The sequence below is a fragment of the Chrysochloris asiatica genome, unplaced genomic scaffold (assembly GCF_000296735.1).
Source record: "Chrysochloris asiatica unplaced genomic scaffold, ChrAsi1.0 scaffold00005, whole genome shotgun sequence".
Classification (NCBI taxonomy): Eukaryota; Metazoa; Chordata; class Mammalia; order Afrosoricida; family Chrysochloridae; genus Chrysochloris; species Chrysochloris asiatica.
Window position 1 is genome coordinate 30040113 of NW_006408523.1, and position 14535 is coordinate 30054647.

Here is a 14535-nt window from a genome sequence, read left to right on the forward strand (position 1 = left end):
TAATAAAGAGAGCACAAGTAAACATCTTCATAGTATTTTCTGTTTTCAGACAAGATCCATCTAATGACAGCAATGATATCCTTCATTTCACATCTTTATCTAAATCCAACATGGATATCTGGGAATTCCCTATTGATTTACTGCTGCAACCATTTTTGGATTATCTTCAGCAGATTTTTATTTTCATGAGACATTAGTTACCTTTTTCAATGATTTCTGCATTCTGTTGTGTCACCTCTCTTTGGAATAAGCACAGGTATGGATCTCTTCCAACTGGCTCCAATTTTGAAGTCAGGTAGTTGTCTTCAAAATTGTTTGGCATAGATGAGAAAGAACCTGCAGTACTGCATCAGTTCTTTTAAATATTGCAATTTGTATTACATCAGTGCCTGGAGACTTGTTTTTCAACATTGCCTTCACTGAAGCTTGTCCATATTCTTTCGATACCACTACTTCTTGAACATATGTTGCCTTTTGAAATGTTTATGCATCGACCAATTCTTTTTGGTACTTTACTGTGCATTTCTTCCATCTTCTTTTTTTTTAAAAAACATAAACTTTTTACTGTGAATTGAGTGCATATTTACAGTAAAGATCATCTGTTTTACATTCAACAAATCATACATTTTTTTTCCTACTAATGATTTCAATCCCTTCCATGTAACTACAGCTTTCCCACTTCTTTCCTGTGGTTCTTATTTCCAGTTAACCTTCCTTCCCGTTCATTCTCAACTTTGCCTTTAGGTGAACATTATTGTCCTTTTGGTCTTGAATGATGGACCATTCCATGATGAGCATACCTTACTAGTGTTGTTTCCCAAAGATACCTATGTACTGGTTGGCTGAAAATTGTGTTGTGAGGGTGAGTTCCATTCCAGACCTGAAGGGTAGTCAAAGGCCATAGTCCCTTCCATCTTCTTTTGAGGCTCCTTGCTCATTCAATGTTTTTCCCATCGAATCCTTCAATATTGGAACTTGAGGCTTTAATGTTTTCTTCAGTTCTTTCATCTTGAGAAATGCTGAGTATACTCTCACTTCTTGTTTTGTTTTTTGTTTTAACTCCAGGTCTTTGTACACTTCATTATAATACTTGAATTTGTCTTCTCAAGCTGCCGTCTGAAGTTTTCTGCTAAGCTCTTTTGTTTCCACATTTCTTCTAGCTTCTTTCAGTTGTCTCTGATCAAAAGCAAATTAAGAATCTCGTCTGACATCCATTTTATCTTTTCTTTATTTCCTGTCTTTTTTCTGAATTTTTGCTTTCTTCATGTATGATATTCTTGATGTCATCCTACATCTCTCCTGGACTTCAATCATTAGTGGGTAATTCTTTGAATCTGTACTTGAGACGGTCTCTAAATTCAGATAGAATACATTCAAGATCATACATTTTCAAGGTGGGATATATTCAAGATCATATTTGGCTCTCATGGACCTGTTTTAATTTTCTTCAGTTTCAACCTGAACTTATATAAGATTAATTGATGGTCAGTTCCACTGTCAGCTCCTGTTCCTTATTTTGGCTGATGATATTGAGCTTCTTCATTTTCTTGTCCCACAGGTTTAGTCAATTTGCCTAAGACAGACTCGGGAGAGAGGAGAGGAAGACCACTTCTGAATGGTTAGCAACTGAAAAATCAAAAAGGTTAGATACTAAGAACCTTACAAAAATCAGTAGAACATTGTCTCAAATGGTGACATAAGATGAGCCCTGTGGTTTGGAAGACACTCAGCATAAGACTGGGGAAAAGCTGTCTCCTCAAAGTAGAGTTGCCCTTGATGACATGATAAAGCAAAGGTTTTGAACCTTCATTTGCTGATGGAGTTCAACACAGAATGAGAAGGAACAGTTGCAATCATCCATTAATAATCATAAAGTGGATTTTTGCAATGCATGAATCTAGGAAAATTTGAAGCCATAAAAATAAAATGGAACAAATGAAGATCCATATCCAAGGCATTGGTGACCTTAAATAGACTTGTATTGGCCATTTTGAATCCAATAAACATATGGTTTACTATGCCAAAATGTTCAATCATTTCAAGAAATACCATATGATTAAGAATAGATAGAATTGAAGACAGAAGCCCAAGCTTCACTAAAAAGCTTGGTTAAAAAGTCTCCAGGTATTGAGATGGATTGTGAATTGAAAGGTTTCAATAGACTGCTGCAGCTCTGAAGGCTGTCAGTCGCCTATGCCAAAAAATTGGAAACATTTCAGTTTATATTCCATCAGGAGGGATCATCGATAGCATCAGATGGATCCTGACTAAAAGCAGAGAATACCATAGAAATTTTACTTGTGCTTTATTGAATATGCAAAGGAATTCAACTGTGTGGATCATAGCAAACTAGGGATAAAATTGGGAGAAATGAGAATTCCAGAACATTTATATGGAATCTGTACATAGACCAAGAGACAGTTATTAAAACAGAACAAGGGAATACTGAATAGTTTAAAATCAGGAAAGTGCGTGTCATAGTTGTACCCTTTCATCATAATTATTCAATCTGTATGCTGAGCAAATAATCTGAGAAGTGGAATTAAATGAGGACTAAAGTGGTATGTGGGTTGCAGGAATACTCACCAATGAAATATTCTGGTTTGCTGGAAGCAAAGAGGATTTTAAATACTGTTGACACTCAAAGACCATAGTTTTCAATATGGATTACATTTCAATGTAAATAAAATAAAAATCCTTATGACTGATAATAACATCATGACAAATGGAGAAAATCTGAAGTTTTTAAAACGTAATTTGCTTCCATCCAACATCCAGATTTAAGTAAGCAACAGTCAAGAAATCAAAGGCCGTATTGCATTAGGTAAATCTGAAGCAAAAGGCCTCTTTAAAAGGTTAAAGAACCAAAATGCCAGTTTGAGGACAAAAGTGAGTCTGACAGGAGCCATTGTATTTCAATTGTCTTATATACATATCAAAGTTAGAAGACTATAGAAGAATCAGTGCATTTCAATTATGGTGTTAGCAAAGTGTATTGAAAGTTCCATGAACTGTCAGAAGAACAAACAAATCTGTCTTGAAAGTACTGCAAGAATGGTCCTTAGAACGATGAGACTTCTCTCATACTTTGGGCATGTTATCAGAAAGGACCTGTAGAAGGACATCATGCTTGGTAAAATAAAGGTTTTGCTAAAAGGATACAGGTCCTGAAAGAGATGGATTGACATAGCAACAGTGGCTATGCTAGAATAACAACTATTGTGAGGATGGTGCAAGACTGAGGAGTGTTTAGTTCTGTTGTGCATAGGGTGTCTATGAGTCAGAACCTATCAACAACGGTGATATGATTCAGTTTGTATCTGACATCTTACTTTGTCTTCTATTATTTCCATTTTTATATATTTCTTTTTCTTTCATTCTTTGGTCTTCTATTTATTTAATTGAATATTCAATTATCATTCCATTTTATCTTCTTTGCTGATATTCTGTTGAAAATCCATCAATTACTTTGCTATTTTTACTGACTGCTTTAGAATTTATGGTAAGATTTTCCAACTTTATTTCATATACTTTCAAGTATTCCACTATAGAATACAGGTATCCCCTGTTTTTTAAATGTTTTCTTTAATACCATTTTGGTTTTATAGAAGACCTATATTGGTACATGTTTTTGCTAACTGAAAGAAATTTGAGGAGGATTTTCACTTTTATGAAGAAATGTCACAAGTGGAACCTGTGTTCAGCATATGTTTTCTTTTGTAATGAGCTTATTGAGTGGCAGTGTGCACCAGCGAATTCAATGTGGCATAGCTAAATGCATTCTCCAGGAACTATACATGTATTATTTCTCCTTTATATCTTTCCTACTTTATATGTATTATTTCTACTTTTGTGTATCTATTATGACATCCTGCTTTTACTATTTTTCACTTTTATTTTAGGTTTTATGTATCATTTGCTATGGTTTGGTAGGTTATTTTATGGGTCTGAGAACACTAAAACATTCTTCCATATAAATAAATAGCAACTGCTGCTTTACTTTACAGCATTCTGATCAACTAAAGGTTTCATAGAACCAGTCTACTTTCAAATAGTAGAGGAAATTTAATTATGAATCTTATAATAAACAACTTTCAACAGCAATTAATTCATTTGTTATTGTTGTTGTTAGGTGCCATCGAGTTGGTTCCGACTCATAGCTACCCTAGGCACGACAGTCTGAAAACAATGCTCTATTTAACATAAGATCAGTGCTCTATTTAAAAACCATCAGTATGAGACCAAAAGGTCAACAATTAATCAAAAGCACAGATGAGAAGACAAGGTGAGGGCATGGAAGCTGGAATACTGGAAACATAATAAACGGAACACAATTAAACAATGTTGACACATTGTGATGAACTTAATTAAGGTCACAGAATACTTTTTGCAAAAATTGACAAATGGGAATCTAACCTGCAGTCTAAACTTTCATCTGAAACTCAAAAAAATATATATTTTTAATCTGCTTACCCAAATAAAGATTGGTACAAATGATCCTTTTCTTCTTCTAATAAAAAATTCTAGCAAGTTCTAATGAGTGGAGACAGAGTTGTTGTTGTTAAGTGTTGTTGAGTCTATTCCAACCCATAGCGACCCTGAACAGGGTTTCCAAGGCTGTAAATCTTTACAGGAGCAGAAAGCTTCATCTTTCTCCTCCAGAACAGCTAGTATTTTCTAACTGACAGAGTAGCTCAATGAAAAACAAAAAAAACCCCAAAACACACACACAAAAAAGAAGATCCTTCAATATGTCATCTAGAAGAGACACACATAAAAATAAAACTAAACTAAAAACCCAAGTTGGAAAATATGTATCAAACTAACATCAATGAGGAGGGAGCAGTCCCTGGAGAAGGATATCATGCTTGCTAAGTGGGAAGTTGGAGTAAAAGTAGAAGACCTCCAGTGAGACGGCAGCAGTAATGTGTTCAACAGTAGCAACTATTGTGAAGACGGCATAGGACCAGTCTGTGTTTAATTCTGTTGTACATAAGTCACTATTAGCAAGAATCCACACCTAAAAATTAGACAAGAACACCAAAAGATTTCATCAAAAGAATGAAAAGAGAACCCACAAACCAGGAAAAAAGGTTTTTCAGTGACATATCAGACAAAGAACTAATCTCTAAAATTCATAGAAAATTTCAACACCTTTACTAAGAAATGACAAATAATCCTATTTTAAAATTAGGCAGAAGACATGAACACCCAAAAAAGAGTTTCAGGTGGCGGTCATCAACCATATGAAGAAATGTTCATGATAATTAGCCATTGCTTTGTTTTTGTTGGTAAGTACCATTGAGGTGGTTCCAACTCATTAGCAACCCTGTATAGGGTTTCTGAGGAGTAGCTGGTGGGTTTGAATTGCTGACCTTGTAGTTTGCAGTCCATTTCTGATCCTACAGCACCACACCAGGAATCCTGCCATTAAAAAAAATTACTTTAATTCTTTCTCCTTACCACTAGGTATTAAACACATTCAGTGTAATGAATTTTTGTGGGGTGTTTGTTTTGCCAATGTTACACAGGGTTAGGCCTCATTGAAACTGTTGGAATGTAGGTTTAAAGATTTTATCAAAACGTGAGGATTTATGTTATTTAGTTGTGGCACTGTGGGTTAATGCACTGGACTGCAAAGTCAGTTTGAACCGTAAAGTCAGCAGTTCAAGCTCACCAGCTGCTCCTTGGAAACCCTATACAGAATCGCCATGCATTGGAACCAACTCAACATGTAACATCACTAAGTTACATGCAGCCCCAAGGGCTACTCCAATTATATATTTATTGCTATATTTATTATTATAGTATTGATCTAAAATTCCACTTATTCTTGTGCATATTTCACATTTTTTTTTCACTAATAAAAGTAAGTTACCAATTGTTTTCATGTGCAGAAGATCAAAACTACTTGGAAGGAATGCCTACAATTTGCTACTAAAGCACACACTTAAGTTTTTTGTTTTTCTTTTAACTTTTTATTGTTAGGTTTACATGGGAGAACATCAGCTTTACACTCATCCTATCGTATTTCACTTCATTGCAATGATTACAGTCCCCTCCATGAATCATCATATAACCCCAAAGGGTACACCACACAGGCCCACCTTCCACACCCCCAACTCTCCCCACAGCCCCCACAAACCCCAGGCTACCAGCACACAGCCCTTCTCCCTCCCAGAGTCCACTGTTCCTAGCTGCTCCATCTGTCCACATTATCTTCTCTGTCTCCATCCCTGGCATCACTGCCTCTTGGGGTAGGGTCCCGCTCTCCGTTCTTCTCACTTGATGGTCCCAGGGACCTCTGCTCCTGGTCTGCAAAATCAATCATGCTCCTCCTTTTGTCAAAAAGCATCTACCTCTATATTTCCTACCCTCACAGTCAGCCATGATGACAAATGTTCACTATTGTACCACAGGAGTCTTATCTCCATTTCCTTTCGCCAGCCTGGTCCCAATGGATTGGAAATCATTCAGTGGTGATTCTACCTTCCCCCGCCCCATCTGGAATTAGGCTCCCTCTTGAAAGCTTATAAACCAGTCACTTCTTGCCTTTATTTGTTGTTGGTTGGTTATGTGCTATGGAGTCGGTTCAACTCATAGCGACCCTGTACAGGGTTTCCAAGGCTGTAAATATTTACGGGAGCAGAAAGCCTCATCTTTCTCCCATGGAACAGCTGGTAGTTTCGAACTGCTGACCTTGTGGTTTGCAACCCGATTCGTAACCACTACACTACCAGAGCATTTTGGGTAGCCAATGTCTATGTTGCCCATCCCTGTCAACTCTGTGTACCGAGGGGTTGGGATTGATCCTTCCTGTAAAGATTTGATCCCTTTTTTGAGCTACAACGTCCATAAGTATAGGTAAAGTTCATCAAATTGTAGCAGGTTACTCTTTTTTTTTTTTTTTTACCCCTCTTCTTTCTTCTTCTAGTCGAGTTCTGATCATCTAGCCATCAAAGCCAGGTCAAGTGGGTACTATCTGCAAGTATGGGTGTTTTTGTGCATCTCCCCTCACTTCATATCAGCTGGACGCTTCCCTCTCCACTCTAGTCCTCTGTGGCCATGTCACTGCCTCTGGGCCCAGAATTCCCCGGGTCTTGCCGTACTGCTGGCCATCCAGGTCTCCACCAGGGTTCACGGGGGTCTATTGAATGTGGTCGGGCTTAGCTCACAACTTTATTGTTATTTTTACCCCCTCTTCTCTCAACGGTGATCAACATGGTCACCATTCAGACCAAATGCCTGCTCATGATTCTCCTTGAGTCTCAGTCTTAGAAGGGGGTTTGCTCTGAGGCATCCCGACCACTTGCTTTGATGGATCTCAGGCAAACAGCTTACTTGTTCTTGTAGTAATCAATCGGACTGCCGTTATGGTTTCGGATTTTTCCTGCCGGTCTTTTTAAGATTCTATTTTACACATCAGCCAGAGTAGTTTTAGATTTGGGGAGGATGGGAATGTAGGTGGAGTATGAAGATTTAGTGGAACCTTGATAGAATGTAAATTTCTATCTCTTCAATAGAAATTTTACTTTGTATCTTGCTGTCCTTAAAGGCAGTTATTCTGAAATTTTCAATCACTTAAGTACACTTACAAGAATATGCATATCTTCATTTCCTCTGACCTTTCATTTGTGTAGTTACATCTCAGTGTTATAGCAGCACTGTGGTGCCTAACACAGAGCTTTGATATTTTACCCTCTGTACTTACCTGAGCTCTGGTAGCATAATGGTTACAAGTCGGGCTGCGAACCTTAAGGTCAGCAGTTCGAAACTACTAGCTGCTCCGCAGGAGAAAGATGAGGCTTTCTACTCCTGTAAAGATTTACACCCTCGGAAACCCTGTACAGGGTCGCTATGGGTCGGAACCGACTTGAAGGCACTTAACAACAACAACAACACTTACCTGAAGGAGACCCAGGGCCCAAGAGACTCACTCTTTTCTATTTGAGTCACCACATTGATGCGGTCTTTCCTATTTTATTATGTCTTTGTTTCTAATGTAAAAGTATTTGAGCTGATTCTTGGTTGTATTGCATAGCACTGGGATACAACTTTTAATTGAGTATTCTTGAATTGCTTTTACAATAAACTATTTTCATATTCTCTAGTAAAAAAAGTGTTACCAATTAAATAAAAATTCAGATATGAGTCTTCCTATTAAATTATTGGTAGAAGAATAGAGTATAGCAATACTGTGAAGCAGCTTAATTAAACATATATCATGACATAAATTATTACCTGTATCCAATATTTCATAAGTAAATAAACTTTAGAAAATGTGTTATTAGAAAATAATGATTTTTGAGTCTATGAATTCATTATTTCATATTACATTTTAGAAATTGAGATTTAATTATTTTGTTTAACATATTTGGAGACCTGCATGTTCTTGAGTTAATCAAATTGTTTCTAGAAGGTGGAAGAAACACAAACAAAAGAACAACAAAAGCAATGCTGTCATAAAATAATATACGTAGATATTTTTTATTAGCTCATATATAATTTTCACGTTATATCAATAGTGCCTTTTTTGACTAGTTGATAAATTGACATTTTATGTCTAATCTACAAGCTGCACATTTGTTAAATCAATGGTGCCTAAATATGCCTTCTATTAATACAGATTGAAAGAACGAAGTAGAATATATTTATGTAGCAATAATTCAAATTTAACACCTGCTCAAATGAGGAGATGAAATATGCCAGACAATATTCATTTAATATGAAGTCAATTATTAATGAGCATTTTTTAAAAATGTAACTATTAATATGCAATGTTACTAACTTGTGTTAAAACTTATTGGCTTTCATTTTCTAGGTCCATGTTATTTTTTTATTACAAACACAAATGATAGCAAGTGTTCCAATATAATAATATTACAATAGTATAAATGTGAAATACATATGTGATCATTTCTGATAGCTGTTGAAAGCAATATTGTTGTTGTTGTTAAGTGCTATTGAGTCAGTTCCAACTCATGGCATCCCTGAGTAGGTTTTCCAAGGTGGGTTTGAACTGTTGACTTTGTGGTTATCAGTCTAGTGCTGATCCTACAGTGCCATACTAGGAGCCGTTGTTGAAAGCAATGGAAGGTTCTAAAGAAAGTTTTTAACAGCAGTTCGAGATCCCTGCTTATATTCTTTGATGTAAATGAAATTGACAAATTATTAAGAAAAAGTAAACTAAATACTCAGACGTTATACCCTCAGCTATAATCCTACAGTGTTTTCTGTTCTGGAGTTTTGAGAAGGGGGAATGAAATCAAAACACTTTATTCAGTGAATGCTATTTTAGAGATAACTTTTAATTTGACCTCAATACTTTCTCACTTTAATATGGGACTAAAATCCCCCTCATAAGCCTCACCAAATCCTGCATCATAAGTGCTGAAAAAGATTAAGGAAGATACATTTTGTACTTATGACTTATGTTGGCTCTTGTCTTATCACATGAAGCACAAATGTTATCATTAGGGAAGCCATTGTCATTTCTTTTTGTTAAGTTATGAAAATTGCTATTTTTTAAGAAAAGATGCCAAACCATGTTATTGTCTGTTGTTGTTGTTGTTGTCAAGTGCTGCCCAATGTGTTATAATTCACAGCAGACTTTTAGTAGGGAGTGTGTTACAAATGCGGCTACTCACTGTGCAAGGTCAGCAGTTCTAATCTACCTACTGTTCTGCAGGAGAAATAGGAAGCTTTCTTGGAAATCCTATACAAGGTTGCTATGAGTCAGAAGCAACTAATGGGCACACAACCACCACAACTACCAAATATCTACGGGAGCAGAAAGCCTTGTCATTCTCTGAGAGCACTGGTGCACTTGAACCATCTACCTTGTGGTTCACAGTCCAGTGCTTATCCTACAGAAACACTGCATGCCCTGTAGTTGCATTGTTGTTGTTGTTGTTTTTTTTAAGTTCCATCAAATTGATTGCAACCCATAGCGACCCTTTATAGGATTTCTGAAGATCAGCTGGTGAGCTTGAACCACCAACCTTGCTTTCCAAACCAATTTTGCAGTCCATCACATTAACCCACAGGCGTCATACCAGGACTCTTGTAGTTGTCTAGTCACACCATATATTATGGTAATATATTTAGGAAGAAAATAGATATGACTATCTAAAACTCCAAATTTAAACCCTGGGATGTTAAAAATGTATATTGAGCCAAGCTAAGATACCTGAGAATTTTTGAATCACTTAATTACATGGAAAATATAGAAAGATTCTGCAGATGATTTGAAGTGAAAAGTTGTGAAAAACAGCTGCGGTGAATTCTAAAGGTCAAAACATTGGATGAAAAGTAAATCTAAATCCTTACCACAAACACCAGACCTGTGTTTTAACAATAGTACTATGAATTTATAAAAAAATAAAACTTTAATCTATTTCCCATTAAAATCAGGTAGCATACATTATTGTTGATAGGTGCCATTGAGTCTATTCCAACTCATAACTACTCTGTGCACAACAGAAGGAAATACTGTCCAATCCTGGGCCATCTCCATAATTGTTGCTACACTTGAGCACAATGCTCCTGGCAATGTGAAAAATCAACCTCCACTTTACCAAGCATGATGTGCTTCTCCAGGTACTGGTGCCTCCTGAAAATTTATCCCAAATATGAGAGACAAAGCCTCTGCATCCTGTCTTCTAAGGAGCATGCTGGTTGCACTTTTTCCAACACAGACCAGTTTGTTCTTTCAGGGTATTTTAATATTCTCCAGCATGATACTTTAGTGAATAATTCATCTATGGTATTCCTTATTCATTGTCCAATCATATTTACTCTTAAATACTTTAAAGATGTCTTGTGTAGCAGATTTTCCTAATGCAATATTTTGTTTGATTTCTTAACTGATTATTGGGTCAAAAGCTGAATACACCAAAATTGTCACTTGCTATGCCCACCAGAATACCCTATCCTCATAATCACACCCACGGTGTCTGGGCAAACAACCCACTACCTCATGACTTCCTCCCCTTTGAATTGTATACCACTCATGTACAGCTTGACATACATGCTCTTTACCATTTACTATGAAAGGCCATCTCTCCAACTGGCCACCACTGGAAGAAGAATTGCTGTCCCAGTTTGTAAGTTACCTTTGCAATAAACTAATGTCTTTTGGACTGTGTCTTGGTCAGTTTTTCAGTCTATCAGCAGGATTTTTATCTGTTGGGCTTAAACCTAAATACTGATGCTACCATGAATGCTGATCATGGATCCAAGGAAAATGCTGTCTGGCAACTTCAAACATTTCTTTGTTTATCATGATATTATTTATTGGTAAAGTTGTGAGGATTATGCTTTCTTTACATTGAGATACAATTCATACTGATGGTCGTAGTCTATGATCATCATTAGCAAGTTTTTTAAGTCGTCATTACTTCCCTTAAACAAGAAAGGTATTTTCTCCAATCCCAATGCCAAACTCTTCTTCATTTAATCCAGCTTCTTGGATTATTTGCTCAGCATACAGACTGAATAAGTGTGATAAATGAATACCATCTAAACACAAATTTTTTTGTATTGTAACCATCAAGGATCAACTTGTTCTGTTCTAACAAATGTCTCTTATTCTATGTAAAAATTCCTCATGAGAAAACTTTAGTGTTCTGGAATACCCATTATTCACAATGTCATCTGTAATTTGTTATGATGCACACAGTCAAAATCCTTTGCATGGCCAGTAAAACACAAGTATACCTATTGTATTTTCTGCTTTCAGAGAAGAGCCATCTGACATCAGCAAGGATTGCTCTCATTTCATATCCTCTCAGTCTACTTTCTGTTGCAGACATTTTTTAAAGTAACTTCAGCAAAATTTTACTTACATGTGGCCTTTAATGATATTGTTGGATGATTTCCATATTCGATTGGGTCACGTCTCTTTGTAATTGGGCACAAATATGCATATTTTCCAATCAGTTGAACAGGTATCTGTTGTCCAATTTTCATGGTATACATTTGTAAGCACCTCGAGTGCTTCATCAGTTTGTCAAAATAATTCAATTTGTAGTCTGAATTCTTGGAGCCTTAATATCCCACAGCTCTTCTAGTCTTTGGTCATTAGTGTCTAGTACATCAAATCTGTTCTTGATATGGTCTCTAAATTCAGGTGGGATATGTCCAAGGTCATATTTTGGCTCAGGTGGATGTTTTTTCCTTTTCTTCTGCTTCAGCCTGAAGTTACATATGAGTAATTTATGGTTTATTCCACAGTCAGTCACTGGGCTTGTTTTGGCTGATGTTATTGGGTTTTCCGCTATTTCTTTCCACAGGTATAGTAAGTTTGATTCCTGTGTATTTCCTCTGGTGAGGTTCATGTGTATAATCCTCTTTTATATTGTTCAAAAAGGGTATTTGCAAATGAATAAGTTATTGCTTTTGAAAAATCCTATCATGCTATCACCAACATTATTTCTAACACCAAGGCCATATTTTCAAACTCCTGATCCACTGTCTTTGTTTCCAAACTTCCCGTCCCATCACTAGTAATTATCAAAACATCTTGGTTGCTTGATCAATGTCAGACAAGTAGACAGAAATCTTCATTTTCATCATCACTGGATTTAATGATTGGTGCATAAATTTGATTAATAATGATATTATTGTTGTTAAGTGCCATTGAATCCATTCTGACTCATAGTTACCCTGTGTATAGTTTTCAAATAATGATTGATGAGTTTGAACCACCAACTTTGTGGTTAACAGTCCTGTGATTACCCTGCAGAACCACACCACAGCTTCAGTTCTTCCTTGTAGGCATATGTATATTTTTCTATCACAGGCAAAATTGTGTTTTAAGATTAATCTTGAAACGTTCTTTTTGAAGATGACTGTGATGGCATTTCTATTGAATTTGTTTATGACACAGTAAACTATATAATTGTCAAGTTCAAAATAGTCAATACAATTCCACTTTAACTCAATAATGTTTATATTGATCTTTACGTATTCTATTTCATTTTTACAACTTACAATTTTCCTAGATTCATTCTTCATACATTCCATATTCTGATTATTAATGGATGTTTGCAGATGTTTCTCCTCATTTTGAGTTGTATACCATCAGCAAATGAGGTCCCAAAAGCTTTATTCTATTTGGCTCATCATGATGTAGCTGAACACAAGCTCGGTTTGGACTGCAAAGTCAGCAATTTAAGCTTACCAGCCACTCATTGGAAACCCTACACAGAGTTACTATGAGCCAGAATTGACTTGACAACACTTAACAATAACAACCCCCATCATGGATCCTTGGACACAAAATGTTGTTCCTAAGTGCCTTCAATTCATTTCTTGCCATAGAGACCCTATGTACAAAAGAACGAAATGCTGCCAAGTCCAGCTCCATCCTCATAATTGCTGCTATGTTTAAGACAATTGCTATTACCACTATGCCAATGCATCTTTCTTTGAGTCTCCCTCTTTTATGCTGACCCTCCTCTTTACCACGTGTTATGTCCTTCCCCAGGAACTGGTCTTGTTGATAGTATGTATAAAGAATGTGAGACAAAGTTTGACCATCTTGGCATCAAAGGAGTATTCTGACTCTACTTCTTCCAACACAGATTTATTTGTTCTTCTGGCAGTTCATGGTATCTTTAAAATTCTCCTCAAACATTATAACTCAATTGCATCAGTTCCTCTACAGTCTTCCTTATTCATTTTCCAAATTTCACATTATGGAAATTTGGTGGTAATTATGAGGCAATTGAAAATACCACGGCATGGGTCAGTAGCACTTTAGTCCTCAAACTGACATCTTTTCTCTTGAACACTTTAAAGAGGCCTTGTGCAGCACATTTGCCTAATGCAATATGTCATTTGATTTCTTGACTACTTCCATGAGTGTTGATGGTTGATCTGAGCAAAATGAAGTCTTTGACAACTTCATTCTTTTCTCCTCTATCATTATGTTATTGATTAGAACAGTGGTGAGTATTTTTGTTTTATTTACATGAGTACAGTCCATACTGAAGGCTGTGGTCTTTATTTAATCTTTATCAGTATGTATTCCAAGTCCTCTTTGCTATCAGCAAGCAAGGTTGTATCTCCTGCATATCATAGATTGTTAATGAGCCTTCCTCCAATCCTAGTGCCATGTACTTCTTCATATCATTCAGCTTTTCTCAGCATACAGATTGAATAGCTACGGTGAAAGAATACAATCCGGGTATTTACCTTTCCTGACTTTAAAATATTAAGTGTCCCCTTGTTCTGTTTGAATGATTGCCTCTTGTTCTATGTACAGGTTCCTCATGAGCACAGTTAAGTGTTCTGAGATATTCATTCTACCCAATGATGTCAACAGCTTGTCATGATCCATACAATTGAAAGCCATTGTATAGTCAATAAAGCACAGATCAACATCTTTCTAGTATTCTCTGCTTTCAGCCAAGATTCATCTAATATCACCAATGTTCCACATTCTTATCTAAATCTGGACTAAAACTCTGACAGTTCCCTGTCAATGTAGTGTTGCAGCTGTTTTGTAATTATCATCAGCAAAACTTTACT